Source organism: Carassius carassius, chromosome 8, assembly GCF_963082965.1.
Source record: "Carassius carassius chromosome 8, fCarCar2.1, whole genome shotgun sequence".
Taxonomy (NCBI): Eukaryota; Metazoa; Chordata; class Actinopteri; order Cypriniformes; family Cyprinidae; genus Carassius; species Carassius carassius.
The window spans coordinates 3,397,366-3,418,048 of NC_081762.1; the positions used below are offsets into that span (position 1 = coordinate 3,397,366).

Genomic DNA, 20,683 nt, shown 5'->3' on the forward strand with positions numbered 1-20,683 from the left:
ATTGTAGTGTTCATTAGGCAGTAAGTACACTAGTATCGCATTCAAAACCCAGACTGCAGATGCTAGAAAGCACATCTGTGGAGTAATTAAACAGTGTGTTGATGAACGAGGTGCATGCTGGGAAATCAGGTGCTGAAGAGGCACAAAACTTCCGCTCTGTTCTGAATGTGTCACTTACATGCTGATTAAACTTCACCTGCTAACGGTCAATCTCACAAAATCAATGGTTAATTCTACACAATTGAATCTTGTAGCTCTGTACTGGATTGAACTTTCCAAACTCTGTACTGCAGCACTTCAATCTCTATTGATCCAGTATGATCAATGGCTTGTATTGTAGCATTCATCGCGGTCTGCCATATGAATGAATGCAGATCTCATGCAAATAAATACACAATTCTCTCTGAAGTAAGTTAATTCCAGCACTTCGTATGAAACTGATTCGTGCATGAATTCTATTCTGAATGCAGCAGATTCCTGCAGTGCACTGCTGTCAGAAACACACAGACTGTTCCTTTGTGATTAATATTAATGCAGGACGGAAGCGTTAATGACTCATCAGTTCATTTTCTCCTCGTTACCGCGTCAAACCAACCTTAGAGAGACCCAAACTAATTAAACAAAACCACTCTCGCCCACAAACACTCAGCTATAAAAATAATAAAACTAAAGCACCGAGTGTTTATAATAACAAACAAGCACTCGGCTATTACCAGCTTGTTTTTGGACTCTACAATATTCTTTCACTATTTTTGAGATGCATATATGTGTAGACTTTTACATGAATTCTCGTGATGTATTTTATACATTTTTCTTTTTTAGATGGAGTAAATTGCTATTGACATTTCAATGTAACAGAAAAATAATTCAGTGTTCCTTAATGACAAACATCCTTCGGGACTGTAATGTTGCTGAAAAAGTCAATAAATCAATCAATAGATGTATCTATGTGAGCTATATAAACATGGTAATCATTCACAAATATCATGCATTAATGAACAACGGCATAGCCACAGAATATTCTAAGTGGCATCAACTTTTAATAAATGAATCAATTAAAATAAATAGATATTTAGATATATAATAGATATTTATAAAGGAAAATAACAAAAATATTGATTATGAAAACTGTAATACTTTACAGTCTCATTAGTTGATGCATTCGTTAACGTGACCTAGCAATACATTTAAAACATTTATAAGTCTTTTTTAATGTTAATTAGTAAAATAAAGTCCATACTTGTTCGCTTGGCACTAGATGAAGTTAAAAGACTTAAAAATGAATTAAATCCTGAAATCAAAATTAATTAAGAATAATAAATGCATGCTTCAGACGAATTGCTCAGTGTTAGTTCATGTTAACTCATGTACTTAATAAACAAACCCCTACAGTAAAGCGTTAACGGTAATGTAATTTTAAGAGACAAAATTATATGTTTTTATAAATACAAATATATGGATTAATTGCTATGAAATTTTATTAGCCACTAATTGTCATTATTTTGCACCCTTCTGAGCTCAACAGAACAACCCTCCGTGATAGTCTCAGATGATTTAGTCTGTGTGACTCAGCTTGAAATAAACAGAGAGAGAGAGAGTTTATGATGAAGTCACTCACCTGTGTGAAATGAAACTCTGGAAATGTCTGTGGAGAGAAAGAGAGAGAGAGAAGCGAGGTCAGGTCACTTGGTTTAGTCGTCTCAGCACATTAAGCAGAGCATGTGCTTTTATAGGTCATCTATGATCTCAGGGGACGGTCTCGGGATCCACGGCGCCCCCTGTCTGCGGTGCAGAGCGCTGCGTATCTGCTAAGAGCAGTCACACACTGAGAAGAACCAGGTCAATACCAGAAGATGCACAAGCCCGGTTTCATTTAAAATATCAACTTTGCCTCTATGTTTCTACCAAAATCCTCAGCAGAAATAAAAACATACACAACTGAGCCAACAGCTGACATACAGTCAGCAAAAATCTCCATTTGCTTTTAAATGAATCCCAATGCTTTCTAGAAGAAACAGCTGAGATTTTAAAAAGATCGCTTTCTTTACTGACATATTTTTTAAATGCAACCAATAAAAACTGATGACATACGAAACAAGTGTGTCTAGAAGAGGACGTGTTGTGATAATCTGAGGAATGGCGAGGACACGGGGACAGACGGGAGGGACATCTGAAACCAGACCGAAGCCAGATACGAGCAGGAAGGAAACGAGTCATTTACTGGAGCTCAGTTACAAGGAAAAGCTTTATTAAGTGTCAGCCGCATGCACAGATCAATAGAGATGATTCAATGCCTCCTGATCATGCGTGTGTGTGTGTGTGTGTGTGTGTGTGTGTGTAAAGTGATTGCATCCAGATGACAAGTTTCTGGTAAACACTGAGTAATCGACTCAGCATGGTTTTCCTAACTCTGATCTCGCATTGAAAGTTCTGCTTTAGTACTGCACTGATTCATTTAGTTACCAAACGCATTTCAACATTTCTACTCCACTGAATGCAATATATTACTGTAAAAAAACTATTATTCAAAGATGACTGGTATGTGTTTTACAAATGCCAATTCAGCATTTTTAATTCAAAATATAAATCAACTTATTTTCAATGTACCAGTCAAAAAATGTAGATTTATGAATGAATATAAATTATGCCTTCTGCATTTATTCTACTTTGTATTATTATTATTTTTATACAAAGCTAAAATTCGGACTGAATAGGAACAACATTCTTCTTAATTAACTAATTTGCACATATAAGTTAATTTTAAACTCATAAAAGCATTAACACAATATTGCTGAAAAAATAACAGTGATATTTCAGCATCTGATTGCATTGAAATTATAAGTAAATTTGTACAAAAATACAAAGCACAATAAATGCAGAAGACATCTCTTATATTTCCCCATGAAACAACTTTTTTTTTTTTTTACTTACAATTTTGGTTGTATTGTATTGTATGCAATGCCATAGAAAAGCGGACATGCCAAGTTTGATGCTTTTGGTGCTCACTGCTTTTTTTCCTACAATTATTTCCCCCAAAAGAATTACATAAGTGCACATGAAGAGCAAAAACTGAAATAAAAACAAATGAATCGGAATCAAAGCAGAATAGTGTGTTCGTCAAATCTGGGTCATTTTTTTCCAGAGTGCTTCACAAGACAAGGCTGTTTGTTTGTCTGTATTGGTTGATAACGGTTTACATCTGTTGGACACACATGAAAACACAAGCACACACACACACACACACACACACACTAAACCAACACATGTGTGACTAGACAGAGCAGAGACGGAGATCACAGCGGGGAAGTGTAAGGAAATAAACCACAACATCAAACGCAGAGTGAATAAACATACAACTCCACACACTTACATGCACATTTACAGCAGTTTAAACTCAACTTATCACTGCTAACACATTCATTTCAAACACACATCATGGAACATCTTTTGATTGATTAGGGATGGACAATATTATATATTTGGGATATATTTAATAGCATTTTGTTGTCAGTATAAAATGTAAAACAGTATAGGATGTGTAAGTGTATACTATTGTTTACTATATTGCTATATTGATGATTAAAAATTAAAAGGGATCAAATAATATTCTTCCTAGTACATCTTGTGAAAAGAAGTAGGGAAAACATATTCTAAATATTTTGAACTATGTATATTTTAATTATTATGCTTTATGCATTTTACATAATTATGTTTGTGTGTGTGAGACACAGAGAGAGAGAGAGAGATAAAATAATAATTGCAAAATAAAAGTGCAAAACAATTTAAATAATATATGTTATAGAATAACAAAATTATAGAACGACGTTAAAAAAGAATTTTGTTTTCTATAATATTATTGATCTATAAAATATTATAATATTTTAAATAAATTATTTATATGCATTTTAGATAATTGTGTATGTAAAATCCTTTCAAATAAAACGTTATAGAATAATGTTATATAATGATGTAAAAATTGTATTTGACATTTTTTATTATATAATATTATTATTCTATAATTTTTTATTATTTTATTTATATTTATTAAATATGTATCTATAAAATCTTACATATATTTATATTTACATATTTACAAAGTTAAGATATTTTATTATTCTATAATAATAGTTATACATATATTAATTGTTATCTTTAAAATGCATGTTTCTTTTTATTTGTATGTATATTTATCTGTAATTAAATATTTACATATATAATTTAAGAATATAAAAGTATTGAATATATTGAAGAATATAAAAACAAGATTTTTAGATAGTTACGCATCCAAAGGCACATGTATGTAAGCTGAACCCATTGACCTTTAGTTGTAAAGAAGGTTTCCGGAGAAATCATCACCTTTCCCTTGGTTTAGGTAATGAAACCAGGCACATACAGATGCATTTTACCATTATATGAGCAAGAGAATCCTGCAAACCTACAAACCCTCACTTTGTCGCTTTGGATAAAATCGCTTGTTAAATGAATAACTGTAACATACTCTGAGATATCACACATTGTCAGTGTAAAGTTGTCGGCACGATGCTGTTGATAAAGAGTGTGAATGAGGTGAACAGATGGAGGGAAACGAGAGACCCCAAGACAGACATCAGCTGTACGTTAGCCCAGAATGAGATCCGGGTCACGGCACCAGATTCACAGATGGGCTCCTCTAGCATCTCCCTTAAACCCTGGCAGCAATAACTCTGCCGTCACGGGCTCTCTTTGATGTGGACAAACCATAACAACCCAGAACAGAACGCTGCGCTCCTTTATGAGCTCTGACATCGGATCCTAATGGATGACAGACTCATCTACGGAGACGGCAGACCTCGTGACCCTCACATGTGGATTCCCTCGCGGCTTTTCTCTCCGGACACCAATTATACACACACTCCAAATAATCAATATTGTAAGTGGCTAATCAAATCTACATGTGAATGGCATGTCGAGGCTGCTCTATTGATGGTGTGTCCAGAGATTAAAGGATCCGTGTGAACTTAACACACTTCTGTCACACTTCATATACATTGGTGGATACTTTTAATGGATCATTCACACTTCTTCATGTCAAACCCTTTCTTACGCACCAGTCTTGATGCTACTGGCTCCATGTGTCACACACTGCGGATCGGGACACGATGCAAAGGTCACCAAAAGAGGAGACGAGCAAGACGCTGCAGACACAAACACTTGCTTATCAAGCTTTTAGTCGTTGAGCTCGACTGGTTATGTGAGGATGGAATGAAACTGCACACAAACAGCTCCATCAGGATGATCATTCACAAACCGCTCCAACTGCAGCATTATCACAGTCACTCAAAGCAGATACGGATCAGATCTCCACGACATGATGCTCGCCTATTTATACTGCAAGCTGATTAAAGGGATAGTTCATCACCCTCAAGTTTTCGCAAACCTGTATGATTTTCTTTAATCTGTTGAACACAAAAGGAGATATTTTGAAGAATGTTGGTGTCCAAACTGTTTCTGGTTCCCATTGACTTCCATTGCTTTTTTGCCATATTATGGAAGTCCATGGCTTAATACAAATGTTTGGTTTCCAACATTCTTCAAAATATCTTCTTTTGTGTTCATCAGAAGAAAACTTTTGGGTTAACTGTCCCTTTAAATGCACAAGTGACCACAAAAAGTCCTGGCCAAAGTGTCACCAAAAAGAGTTGCAATTTTGAACCAAATCTGCTCAAAGTGTCTGACATAGTCCTTAATCTGTAACAAAATTGTACCGAAAAGAGCTCATAAAACATAAAATTAAAGAGAACACCAGTTTAAAAGTTTAGTGATTTAAACAAAAATGAATGATTTTACTCTGCAAGGATGCATTAAAAAGTGACAATAAAAACTTGTTACAAAAGATTTCATGGTTACCACAAAAATACATGTTGTACACTGATAATAATGAATGTTAACTGAGCAGCATTTCATCATATTAGAATGATTTCTGAAGATCATGTGACACTGAAGACTGGAGGAATAATCCTGAAAATACAGCTGCATCATCACAGAAATAAATTATATTTTAAAAAGATATTAACATAGAAATCAGTTATTTTAAATTCTATTACTGTTGCACAATATTACTGGTTTTACTGTATTTTGTGAGCAAATAAATGCAGCCTTGATGAGCAGAAGAGCCGTTATACATTTATAATGTATATTATTTATACATTATAAATGTAACTAACCTCAAACAATTGAACAGTAGTTCAAGCCAATTGTACAGATCTACAACTTTTTAAAGAGATTTGTCATAAGTACAATGCACTTCTTCAGGCACAAAACGTAGAAAATCTACAAAAAGCACCTGACTGAGTAATAAACATGCGTTCATATCTCAGTGGTTCCTTACTAAACTAGACATACCCTTGAGGAGCTATAAATAATACTCAAGCATCTGTGTCCTAATGCAGCTGTGATTTATTTACCTTCAAACCCGGCCGCAGTGAGAGATTCTGCTTCAGAGGACAGACAACAGCTTTGTCTCTCAGCTGTAATTACCAGACGACAGGATGATGGACGGAGAGAATGTCATCGACGCTGACGTGGCGTGAAAATAAACCTGTACTGCATCAAAACTTCTCTGACTTCTCAGTTTACATGCACAACAATAACTGACACCAATCAAAAATCTGCTCATTTAATGTTGTTGCAACAAGCTGGATGGTCTGAATCCATAATAAGTGTAAGACGCCTGTCTGTCTGAGAGCTTTAGGTTAATTTCATTCACAGTCCCCTGATTTACTCTTTCCTGTATTGCATTAGTCGGATGTACATTCAACTTTGAAGATGCTTCTTCAGATGTTTTCTGTATCTCTCTAGAAAGCACCATATATAAGATGATATCTGTGAGGATCAGACATCAAACGAGCAACTCGTACTACCCATAATGCACTGCAGCACCAGTGGGGTTGCTTCCCACAGTCCTCAGTGTGAGAGAGAGCAGCCAGGTGCTGACGCAGGACCGTTACAAGGTCAGACAGAAAGAGAGACAGAGCGGATCCTTGAAACTTGCCTGATTTTTGGAAAGAGTTTACTGTTTGGGATGGGAAAATAATATTATAAGTACAGGGAGAGAATTAATAATATTATTAACTTGATTGAGACTGCTACTGTTAATTATGGTCTTAACAATATAACAATAGTCAACATTTGGTGCAACTGATGGAATCGAAATGTGCACAGAAAAAAAACTCAAACTGTAAAAATAAAATATGCAAACCTCATATATCTCATTCACATTTTTTCTGGCAAAGAGTTTCTCTGAATCAAGTCTGTGTTGATGATTGCATCATCTCATTCATCCTAAAATGTACCAAACATCTGCACTTTCGCTGAACATCTGTTGAGAAGGAACAAAAAAATAATAATTTTCCTACACCAGATTATCTGCCTACTAAATATACAAAACTGTTTTGAATGAAACATATTTTGAAATCTTGAAAGCATGTCTCTGCATTTGTCACGATGCATTCTGCCATTGCCTTCTCTGCAAGTGATGCTGCCTTAGTAAAAATGACCTAAATTTGGGAAATTTGGAAAAATACAACAGAATTTTTGGGAAAAAATACAGAACTCGGGAAAAAAAATGCATTTCATCAGGTCCTAATCTATGAGGGCTAATAATGCAGTCTAGTTAGACAGCTCACGAGGATTAAGAAAAGAGCTTAAAAAAGAATTTGGAGCCAAGTATGTAAAATGATAGTGAATTTAGCAGCTTAGATTTATGACTTCAATTGCTGCACATAAACACAAAAGCACAGATATAATAGTGGCATGTGAGTGAAATGAACTCAACTGGATCTGACAGACGATGGAAGGCTGTTTAACACACATACACACACACACACTCCTCCTTCCTCCATGTCATTGTGTGCCACTATAAAAGGGGTGAGAACACGCCTCATTCAAGGGCCAAGGGCAAAACAAGCACACTGACACACACACACACACGCGCGCGCGCACACATCCTCCAGGCTCAAACACCTGCCAAACACACTCCAGCCAGCATTCATGACCTCACACACACACACACACACACACACGGCACGCTTCCAAGCGCAGGAAATCAATCAGTCATAAGTAATCCAAATATCAGGGTCACAGAGTTCAGCGCATGTACAATCAGAACAGAAATTATAACCACACATTCTTCAATCTGCATCTGACCTTAATATGACTATGCCAACAACAACTACTCCAAACGCTAACAATAGACTCTCTTCATTAATTATCATACATAATATGCATATATTCATGCAGAAGCGTTCAACCTACATTTTGCTTACAGTTCCCCCCCAAAAAAATCACAGAGAAACTGGAAACAAAGAATTGAAGAATTACACATGCATACTTCAAAAGATGTAAAGTACTTAAACCAGCGTATCAACCAACATCTAGCTGTTTGTGTAATCTATAATATTATTCTTCTATGATAGTGATACATGAGCAAAACAGACGAGAAACTCTCTAGATCAATGAGACACTTTCATTTGTCTCAGTTACTCTGAAGCTAAACTCTTTGTGATTAAATGATTATGATTAAATTAAAGTTTACAGAAATTAGGGATGGGACGATAACCGGTTTTATTGATAACCGTGATAAAATGTGCTGAAGGTTAGTAATATCGTTTAAAAATGAATTATCATTAAAACCGTGTTTGATTATCGCGGTTTTAATAACTCACTATTAAATCATGTCCAGCCAGCAACAGTCTGACGCAAGCGCAGCGCGCAATGTTTTTTTTGTTTTTTTTTCGAGAAGGAATGGCGAAAGTCAGTGACTTTTCTATGCTTTTCTATGCTTCTACACTTTTCATTGTAAGGAAGTAAATGCCACAGAATTTAATCTTTCTTTAAATTAAGTGCATAGAGTTGCTTGTTTTATTAGTTGTTTGTTGATAAAACTTGCTGAAATGTTTTCAGTGTGAGCATCAACTATTTTTGAACACTTTCATCTCGTTTCAACAAAACCGTGATAATATTGATAATCGTGAAAATTTTAGTCACTATAATCGTGATATTAAATTTTCATACCGTCCCATCCCTAACAGAAATAAACAATAATCATTAGTGATGCATGATATATCATTGATCGCATTTTTAAAACAGTTCAATTCGGCTGATTTCAGAAGTAAATATTAATATTTTTTCCTAATTTAAACAGTCATCCATCTTTACAATGTATTTAAATTTTAATGTCAACATTAAGTGTTTTTTAGACAGATTTTAGTGAGAATGCTTATAAATAAATGAATGAATAATAAGAATTGTGCAATAGTTTATATATTTATTATACTGGTAATATAAAAAAAATAAAGTTATCGGTATCATTATCGGTATCGGAATCAGTAAATAATCTGAACCAGGAACATTTCTATATTTATGCATCACAAAATAAGCAAAAACAATTATGGATGCACATTATTTATCGGCCAATATGTTCCTTTTACACGTTCAGTATAATTAGGCCATTAGTGGAAGAAGATTTATTAAACATTTATTTTTGTTTTCTAAAACAAGTAATAAACAGTTAACCATTATTATTTTTATTATTTAATAATTTTACAACATATTGCAAAGTTTTGACATCAGACTAAAGCAATTAAGATCTATGATTAACTAAAAATTAACAATTTTTTTAACAAATTATAAAGATGCATGCTATTTGCACTAAAATGTGTTATTTATTATTATATTTTATAGTATAGATTTTTTTTTGCAAATATTATACATTTATATTAGGTATATATTCACCACTGGTATAAGATGAAATGTTTGTATCTGTTTAATTATCGGTATCATGCACTTTACATGTTTCTTCATAAAGCATCAGGAGGATGTGCTCAAACACTCTATATATATATATATATATTTTACCATTTCAGGCTAATCATGTAGTGTTTTCCTTCTGCTGCAAGTATTTAAACAAAAAAAAAAAGGTTCGCTCTCCATCACTGCAAACACACACACACACACACGTTCAGATGTGGCCGCACGGAGCAGCAGGAAAAGCTCTTACCTTGGTACAATCCTTCCATTAAAGATGAGGAATCCTAGTCCACCACCAGTGCTCTGTAGTATCCTTACACTTACACTCACACTCACACACACACACACACACAAGTTAAAATGCAGAGGTCCGGCTCAAAGGCATAGTAGTGTAAGAAAACTGAATCCGGCGTGCAGAGGAGAGAGTGTGAGTGTGTGTCTCACTCGCAGCTCTAGGGGAAAGATGAGAGGTGAAAAGCTCGAGGGGGAGGAAACAAGAGAGAGAGAGAGAGGGAGAGAGAGAGAGGGAACGAGAGAGAGAGAGCCAGAGAGAGAGAGACAGACAGACAGAGGGAGAGAGAGAGAGAGAGAGAGAGACAGAGAGAGAGAGACATTTAATAATTGCACCCCAACCGAAAAACTCACCTTCATTCTCGGGGAAAAATCTGAATGTGCAAATATAGCGGCAAGATTTATATTAGCCTGCCAACTCCTGAGACACAGCCAAGACACAAACATCCAGAGAATATACCAATACTCATGACTGTAGATAATGCTGAATCCAATTATTAATTAAATAAATAAATGAATAAATAATCTGTAAATAATAAATAATCCGTTACATAACTCTTAGAACGTCATATGTTTATATGCATCCATGTGTTTAAATATTGTTCTTCTAATATTACTTGTTCAGATGTTATTTTAATTGCTATATTGTTCCAAATTACACTGTTGTATACGTTCTCTTTTCATATGTATGCTTTGGCAATGCAAAATGTACTTTTGTCATGCCAATAAAGCTAACTGAATTGAATTGAATTGAATTGAGACAGAGGGAGAGAGAGACAGAGAGACAGAGGGAGAGAGAGACAGAGAGACAGAGGGAGAGAGAGAGAGAGAGAGAGAGACAGAGAGAGAGAGAGACAGAGAGAGAGAGACAGAGGGAGAGAGACAGAGAGACAGAGGGAGAGAGAGACAGAGAGACAGAGGGAGAGAGAGAGAGAGAGAGAGAGACAGAGGGAGAGAGACAGAGGGAGAGAGACAGAGAGAGGCGGAGAGAGAGAGAGACAGAGAGACAGAGGGAGAGAGAGACAGAGGGAGAGAGAGACAGAGAGAGAGAGACAGAGAGAGAGAGACAGAGGGAGAGAGACAGAGGGAGAGAGAGACAGAGAGACAGAGGGAGAGAGAGACAGAGAGACAGAGGGAGAGAGAGAGAGACAGAGGGAGAGAGACAGAGGGAGAGAGAGAGAGACAGAGGGAGAGAGACAGAGGGAGAGAGAGAGAGAGAGGCGGAGAGACAGAGAGACAGAGAGAGAGAGAGACAGAGAGACAGAGGGAGAGAGACAGAGAGAGAGAGAGACAGAGGGAGAGAGACAGAGGGAGAGAGACAGAGGGAGAGAGAGAGAGAGGCGGAGAGAGAGAGAGACAGAGAGACAGAGGGAGAGAGAGACAGAGAGAGATAGGGAGAGAGAGAGAGAGAGAGAGAGAGAGAGAGAGAGAGACAGAGAGAGAGAGAGACAGAGGGAGAGAGAGAGAGAGAGAGACAGAGGGAGAGAGAGACAGAGAGAGAGAGAGAGAGAGAGAGAGAGAGACAGAGAGAGAGAGAGACAGAGGGAGAGAGAGAGAGAGAGAGAGAGAGAGAGAGAGAGAGAGAGAGAGAGACAGAGAGAGAGAGAGACAGAGGGAGAGAGAGAGAGAGAGAGACAGAGGGAGAGAGAGAGGCAGAGAGAGAGAGAGGGAACGAGAGAGATTTTTTTATATATATATATTCATGCTTTTGTTTACTGAATGATTTTATTGATTATTTGTTCATGTAACGGCCAATACTTTGGCAATACTGTACAAGTCATGCCAATAAAGCTCATTTGAATTTGAGAGACAGAGAGAGACGCTTCGGTCTGGCTGTGAAAACACTCGGTGAAAAGGCTCGGAGGGCTTTCTATGCTATAAAGTCACGATGTGGACACTTAAAATTACCCATTAAAACCTGGATAAAATTATATAATTCAATAATAAAACCAATTCTTTTATATGGATGTGAAATTTGGAGACCAGTACTAAATTTTAAAAATTGGGATAAAACATCAGTAGAAAAATTACAATTGGAAATTGTATTTGGAAATTGTAAATTGGCAAAAATATTCTGGGGGTTGACAGAAACACGTCCACTGCGGCCTGCAGGGCTGAGCTGGGCCTGTACCCGCTGAACATGGAGATCCAGAAGAGATGTGTTCAGTTCTGGCATCACCTCCATCAGTCTGACCCAGAGTCAGTGCAATATAAAGCCCTCCTCGCCAATGAAAGCTCAGCAGAACCTCATCCTCTGAACTCACTCGCTCTTCAACTCATCCATCAACCCCAAACCTTTTATTAACCATATCCACAAACATCTAAAAGTCACTCATGATCAAGCACTAAAAGCACATTTTGCCCTCCAGAATAAACTGCAATGTTACTCGGCCCTCAATAGAACCACTAAATTGGCCAGTTATCTATTTATTAAACATTTTAAAGAAAGACAAATCCTCTCCAAATACAGATTAAGTGACCATGATCTAGAGATAGAGAGAGGAAGACATAGACAAACATGGACAGAGAGAGAGCAGAGGATCTGTAGACACTGTGAGCTACAGCACATCGAGGATGAGGAACACTTTCTGCTCTTCTGCTCTAAATACACCAGTATAAGAGAAACCTTTCTGCCCAGATTTGAAATCTTAATTCCATCATTCTCTGAACTGAGCGACACTGAGAAAATGTTCTTCTTACTGGGAGAAGATGATAGTACAGCTGCACTAGCGGCTAAATATGTGTTAGCTATTCACAACGCCAGAGTCAGCTAATTCTCTAGAGAGACCGACTGGATTTATCTATTTATTTATATTTACTATGCTACATATGACATGATCTGTACATATATGTTTTGTTTGTTTGTTTTATTACTTATATATAATATGTTGATGCTTTGGCAACATTGTGTTTCACAGTCATGCTAATAAAGCTCATTTGAATTTGAAAAAAATTTGAAATTTTGAGAGAGAGGGAACGAGAGAGAGAGAGAGAGAGACAGAGGTAGAGAGAGAGAGAGAGAGGGAACGAGAGAGAGAGAGAGAGAGAGAGAGACAGAGGTAGAGAGAGAGAGAGAGAGGGAACGAGAGAGAGAGAGAGAGAGAGAGACAGAGGTAGAGAGAGAGAGAGAGAGAGAGAGAGACAGAGGTAGAGAGAGAGAGAGAGAGGGAACGAGAGAGAGAGGCTCTGGTAACCGGTGAGATCAGCACATCTCCGCCCCCCTCATCCCCTCAGAGACGATGAAAAAATGAGGAAAGCACAGAAGACTGCAGATCTGCAATCATGAAAGGGAAGTTCACGCAATCATTTTGTCATGATCTGTCATTCTATCCACGCATTCTTTCTTTCTTTCTTGAATGGCCAAATGCAATGCATTGAAAGTGATGGCGAGTCATAGTGTCCAGCTTCAAAAAAACACCACAAACATGGACTACTGAAGTCCTGAGAGACATTTAACCCTTTTAAATCTCAATTGCACTTGTGTTTAGGCCAAAAACAGCACATTATAAGATGCGGTAAACCAATATACTGCAAATGAGATTTGAGAGTACAGCTTAAAGATTTGGGGGAAATTAGATTTTTCTAAGATATATATATATATATAAATGATTGCATTTAAAAATGCAGTTTTTTTTAAGAAATGGGGCTGTTTAAAAGTAAAACCTGTGCAGGATATAAAACATAATAAGACCATAAAATAATAATAATAGATTTCAATGTATTAAAATAGATAATAAATGGGATAATAAATATAAAGAAAAAAAAAGATAATAAATACAAAGTTAAATCCTGTACTAACTAACCATACACACAAACATTGCTTAAAACAAAAACAATTGAAATAAATACGTTTATTTCAGCTACTGTACTCGACATGATGAATGACAAAGATGCACAACAAAAGTGCTACAATTTTAACTTGAATTAAAATAAAAAAGAAACGGTTTGATTTTATTTAAAAAACAATTCAAAATATATTAAAAAACTATAATAGTACCCCCGATGAAATGAAAATAACACTCTTATTAAATAAAGATATTAAAATATTAAACAAATAAGATTTTTATCATTACTATCTACTATAATTATAAATACTATAATTATACTATATTTTAAAATAAATGTAAAATAAAAGATGTAATAAAATGATTGTCTTTTACAGTACACTAACACTCACTGTTATAATAAGCTGCATGTGTGTAAATAAAAACATGAAACGTGTGTTTATTTCAATAAAACCCAGCCTTTTGCAATTTATCATGACTTTGATTTTGTTTTGCTTAAATGTTTAGTGCAATTTCAGCCACAAAACTCATGAAAAAAATCTGAACAATCACAAAGCATCTCCAAAAACAGCTGAACGTTATGGTTTTGGCTTCCAAACACGCAGCGGTTCACTACATGAAGCCATACATCATCTGAAAATGTCTATTTTATCATTTCCTCGACCATAATTCGACTTCCAGAAGTCAGGACAGCTGTGTTTGAGGAGGATCTTTCTCCTGTTTCAAGATCACGGTGAATACGATCAGTGAAATCAGATCCAGCAGCACACTCCTTCAAACCCATCAGATCCAAAGGAAAACCTCGGCTTTCTCTCTGATATTCTGCCATCTGTCATCACTGAAGACTCGTCAGAACCATGTGGAACGGAAGTCATCGCAGCAGAACTGTATTACACGGCCGCTGCGGGTTTATAAACGTCTCTGGATCTCCTGCACGGGTTTAACAGTCAAATAATTCAATCATTCGCTTCCCTCGCCGACACAATCGGATCAGGATCATTCAATCCAGCGCAGAATCACTCTCCCACCGTAACAGGAGAAAATATCAGCTGACAGACAGACTGGAATACATCCCTGGGGCATCTCAAGAGAGTTTATGAAAAATCATAACGCAATATGTGTTTTATCACCCTTGACTGAAGACACTGAATGAATAAATGACAGTAAAGACACACAAATCAAAACTGTGCTGTCTTGAAGATCATATTAGATGAGTCTTATGACCATGATCTTATATTATACACAAAATAATTCATTTTACATCACTGTATATATATATATATATATATATATTTTTTTATTTTTTTTTCAGTTATATTGGAAATTCACCATGCAAATGTTTACGATTTATTTTTTCATAAATAAAAAAAAAGGAAATAGATCAAATATCAGATTGTATGTATCAGTATAGACTATAAAATGGAATACTAATAATATTATTATTAATAATTTAATCATTTAGAATAATACTAATAATATTTATTATTAGTAGTAGTAGTATTAATAATTTAATTATTGAGAATCTTAATAATAATTATTATTAGTAGTAGTAGTATTATTATATAATAATTGTAATGATAAAAATTATTGGTATTATTAGTAGTATTAATAATTTAATTATTGAGAATCGTAATAATAATTATTATTAGTAGTAGTAGTATTTTTATATAAATAATTGTAATGATGATAAACAATTTTAGTATTAGTATTATTATTAAATAGACAATTAATATTAAACATTATAAATGCTTTTCATAAAAAAATGCAATTAAAAGGTACTTCATCTCATGTAATGTTTAATAATTTTTATAAATTACAGTTTACACATAATAAATATATAGATAAACGTTAATTAAATTAATGTAGATATGAATAAAAAAAATTCATTAATTCGTTTCTGAATTATAATAACTTGAAATAAACTATATCAAGTATTAAAAATAAGTAAATCAATGAAAATGGATACTTTATATGTTATTAATGTATAGTATTCTAAATAAGACACACACAAACGTGCAGATGCAGGCTCTTCTGCTTTCAGAAGACACTCAGGCATATTTCTCTCCTGTTTTACTGTCAGGTGAATCTCTTGTGGTCGTGTTTGGCTCCTCATGTCCTCATGGATGTGGATTCTCTCTCTTAGACATTCAGGCCGTCGTTTGGCCTTGGTCTTGTGAGAAAGACTGATCCTCATGCTCAAGGACGAACCAGCATCTCTTCTTTCATCATCAAACAGCTCAGAATTTCTTTGAGGAAGCTGCGATGAGCTGAATTCCTGACCCAAAGCTGTTTAACCGGCAAACGCACACACACAATCCTTCCTTCAGACAGACGACCACAGATGCATGCAAACGAGACGGAGGCAGGTAGAGCAGCGTAATGTGTGTATATGCACACACACACACACACACACACACACACACACACACACACACACACACACACACACACACACACACACACAGGGCCTTGCAAAAGTATTCAGACCCCTTCATTTATTTCAAGTTATGTTATGTTGCTGCCTTATGTTAAACTGTTTTAAATTACTTTTTTGCCTACACTCCATACACCATAATGACGAAGCAAAAACAGAATCGTCACAACTGAAATACGTACATTGCATAATTATTCAAACTCAGTAATTAGCTGAAGCACATTTACAGCCAAAGATATATTTACAGGTGCATCTCAATAAATTAGAATGTCTTGTGAAAGTTCATTTATTTCAGTAATTCAACTCAAACTGTGAAACTCATGTATCAAATAAATTCAGTGCACACAGACTGAAGTAGTTTTTGTTCTTCTTTTAATTAAATGTGTTAAACGTGAGCCAAAATCATCACAATTAAAAGAACCAAAGACTTAAACTACTTCTGTCTGTGAATTTATTTAATACACGAGTTACACAATTTGAGTTGAATTACTGAATTAAATGAACTTTTCCACCACATTCTAATTTATTGAGATGCACCTGAATTAACTAAAGATTACAGAACAATGCAACTAAATTCTTTATATTTATATACATTTTATTTACATAAAAATAACAGTAAGCAAAATATCAATGGTAAAAATAATCATTTTAAAATAGACACTTTCAAATAAAACATTAAAAAATTTAATAAATGCTTTAAAATTTTACATGTTTAAAACATTAATATACAAATATTTAAAAGGGTTACAGATGTATGAATAAAATATAGATATAATATTCAAATATATTTTCAAAAATAAAAAATAAAAATAAAAATAGATGAGTGTAAGGATTAAGAACTTAAGAATGTTTTAAAGATTAAATTCAATTTACTAGATGATGACAAACGTAATCTGCATTTAAAAATAACTGATTAGATTAAATTAAAAACTAAAAACTAATCCAATACATTTTTTGAAATGCTTAAATGCACATTTTGAATGTTTCGAACAAATGCGAGAACACAGTTTATGTAATCCAGGACTTCCTGACTCGAGCAGAAATAAAGCACAGAAGGAGTTCTTTTCAAGTACATATTTTAAGTTTTTATTTTTAACATATCATTATGTATCAACGTGTTCTAAAGATCTGTGTACAAGTACTAAGACACTGATTTTGATCGTATTAACAGGGCTTAGCGCTAAAGACATTTTCAACTCGTCCAGTTTGGCCTGTGGTTTATTTATTTTTTACTTGCCCTGGCATCAATCAATCAATCAATCAATAAGACTTATTGTTTTCATTGTTGACTGTAACATTGTATTGTAATAAATAATAACCATTTTGCACAAATAAATAAACCATGCTTTTTCGGGTCTTTCAGGTAGGCCTAACTATTCCAGTTAAGGATGCACTGATCAGGATTTTATTTATTTTACAATCAAATGAGCCGATTCCCATTCTCGTTGCCAATTTATTTAGTTCTTCTTTTTTTTCTTTTTTTTCTTTTTTTACATGTATTAAATGTTTATTTTGCTCTTTTACTGGCCATACTAACCTTGAGCAAACAAACAAACAAAAAAATATATGCAACATGAAGCTAGTGCACAAAACAAAAACATCAGATTGGCTTAATGAATATTTTATTATTACTATTTATTATTATTAGTTTTATTTCCTTAATTATATGTGTGTCTGCACTATGTTTGTACTTTCTGTACTGGAAGCTGCTGACGAAATTTTTTCTTTGTGTAAACACTTGGCAATAAAGCTCTTTCTGATTCTGATGAAAATGCTAATTCAATCTCTGACAGCAGGTGGCGCTTATAGAACACTAGTCTAGCACTGAGTGCACGCAGAGCCGCAATTGAAAAAAAAAATTAAATAAGTAAATGAAAATCTAAAAATAAATAAACCGCAATGAGTCTTGAGTTATTTAAACAAAGATATCGCTGTCCCTAACTTGCAACATCCCACTTAATTAACTTCCTAAATTAAATGGGAAAAAAAAACCTTGTACGCTTATAATTCGTTTATCTGGCAACACGACTGAGGCTGAGCTCGCGTCCTCAATCACAACTCGCTCAAAGTACGAGGCCATGTAAAGTTTTCACAATAATAATATTTATTTATTTTTTAAAAACCAGGATATCTTGCTGAATTACTTCTGCGGCTTCCTCATCTGCCTCAGCCATGCTGATCAAGACCTGTACCGGTGACCCTGATCGCGCCTAACCTGCCTTCCGTTTCAACTAAACGCCTTCCGTTTCCACTATACTCCTTCCGTTTCAACTAAACGCCTTCCGTTTCCACTATACTCCTTCCGTTTCAACTAAACGCCTTCCGTTTCCACTATACTCCTTCCGTTTCATCTAAATGCCTTCCGTTCACACTATACTCTCTCTCTCTCGCACATACATACATTCTTCTCTTACATACATCTATATATGTATGTGTGTATATGTATGAGAAAAGAAAGTGTATGTGTCTGAGAGTAGAAATATATGTATGTGTAAGGAGAATGTATGAGTGTGAAAGCAAAAATATATGCATATGAAAGGAGAATGTATGTGTGTGTAAGAGTAGAAATATATGTATCTGAAAGGAAAATGTAAGTGTGTGAAAGCAAGAATATATGTATGTGAAAGGAGAATGTAAGTGTGTGAGAGTGCCAGAATGAATTAAGTCTTGCACAGCCCCTCATATAAATGAAAAAAAAGTCATACATAAAATGTATAAATATATAATGAATAGTAAAATAAAAAAACAGATATAATATAATGCATGAATTGAAGCCAGATTGTCGAGGAGCTCTTTAGCACTCACAGAATAAACATTCATATGTGTAGGTCTAAATTTTGGACGGATGAAAAATGCCATCTTACAATGTTAAAATCTCAACAGCAAGTCATCAATCATTTCAGACATGTCTGTCTCTTTCTGTCGCTGTCAGAGGTGTGTTTAGAGGACATTCTTCTCGAGGACATGGTGTAGGGACAGTGATGTCACTGCCAGAGTGTGTGTGTTTGTGTGAGTCAGTGTGTGTGTGTGTGTGTGTGTGTGTGTGTGTGTGTGCATGTGTGAGTGAGAGTGTATGTATTTGCGTGCATGTGTGAGTGAATGAGTGAGTGTGTCTGTGTGTGTGTGTGTGTGTGTGTGTGTGTGTGTGTGTGTGTGCGTGCATGCATGTGTGTGTGAGAGTGTATGTATTTGCGTGCATGTGTGAGTGAATGAGTGAGTGTGTCTGTGTGTGTGTGTGTGTGTGTGTGTGAGAGTGTATGTATTTGCGTGCATGTGTGAGTGAATGAGTGAGTGTGTCTGTGTGTGTGTGTGTGTGTCTGTGTGTGTGTGCATGCATGCATGCATGTGTGTGTGAGAGTGTATGTATTTGCGTGCATGTGTGAGTGAATGAGTGAGTGTGTCTGTGTGTGTGTGTGCATGCATGTGTGTGTGAGAGTGTATGTATTTGCGTGCATGTGTGAGTGAATGAGTGAGTGTGTCTGTGTGTGTGTGTGTGTGTGTGTGTGAGAGTGTATGTATTTGCGTGCATGTGTGAGTGAATGAGTGAGTGTGTCTGTGTGTGTGTGTGTGTCTGTGTGTGTGTGTGTGTGCATGCATGCATGCATGTGTGTGTGAGAGTGTATGTATTTGCGTGCATGTGTGAGTGAATGAGTGAGTGTGTCTGTGTGTGTGTGTGCGCATGCATGTGTGTGTGAGAGTGTATGTATTTGGATGCATGTGTGAGTGAATGAGTGAGTCTGTGTGTCTGTGTGTGTGCGTGCATGCATGTGTGTGTGAGAGTGTATGTATTTGCGTGCATGTGTGAGTGAATGAGTGAGTCTGTGTGTCTGTGTGTGTGCGTGCATGCATGTGTGTGTGAGAGTGTATGTATTTGGATGCATGTGTGAGTGAATGAGTGAGTCTGTGTGTGAGTGAGTAAGTGAGTGCGTGTGTCTGTGTGTGTGTGTGTGTGTGTGTGTGTGCGTGCATGCATGTGTGTGTGTGTGTGTGTGCGTGTCCCAACAGCTCAGTCGAAGCCCCGAGGACACAGTGATAAACTCTGATGTCATTTCCCTGTATTGTGAGGAGACACATCCACCAGCTAGCAGGAGCACGGCTAACACTTCAGCTAGTGTAACTCACCGCTGACCACACACACACACTCAGAGAAAGCGATCTGATTGGACAAGAGCTTCAAAAGCCAAGAATTCTGGAGGAGAAGAATCTAAACAGCATCCAAATTCTGGCGGGAAAAACAAACACAGTCCAAATTTGTCATCTACAAATCTACATCCACAGCACATATTTCACCTGTTTTTTTACCTGCTTTGGTGTTTAAATATATATATTTAATAAATAGATGCAGAAATAATTAACTCTTTATTATAGCTAGAAAAAAAATTCCCAT

The 20,683-nt window shown here is 35.7% G+C and overlaps 1 protein-coding gene across 1 annotated transcript in view; it reads right to left on the minus strand.

Moving 5' to 3' along the window:
- Nucleotides 1–20,683, minus strand: part of LOC132144988 (focal adhesion kinase 1-like) — an 82,024-nt gene that overhangs the window by 55,905 nt on the left and 5,436 nt on the right. The window contains exon 2 of the mRNA XM_059555638.1: nucleotides 1,619–1,645. The gene's annotated coding sequence lies outside the window, so the exon portion shown is untranslated. The remainder of the gene's footprint in view (nucleotides 1–1,618; nucleotides 1,646–20,683) is intronic.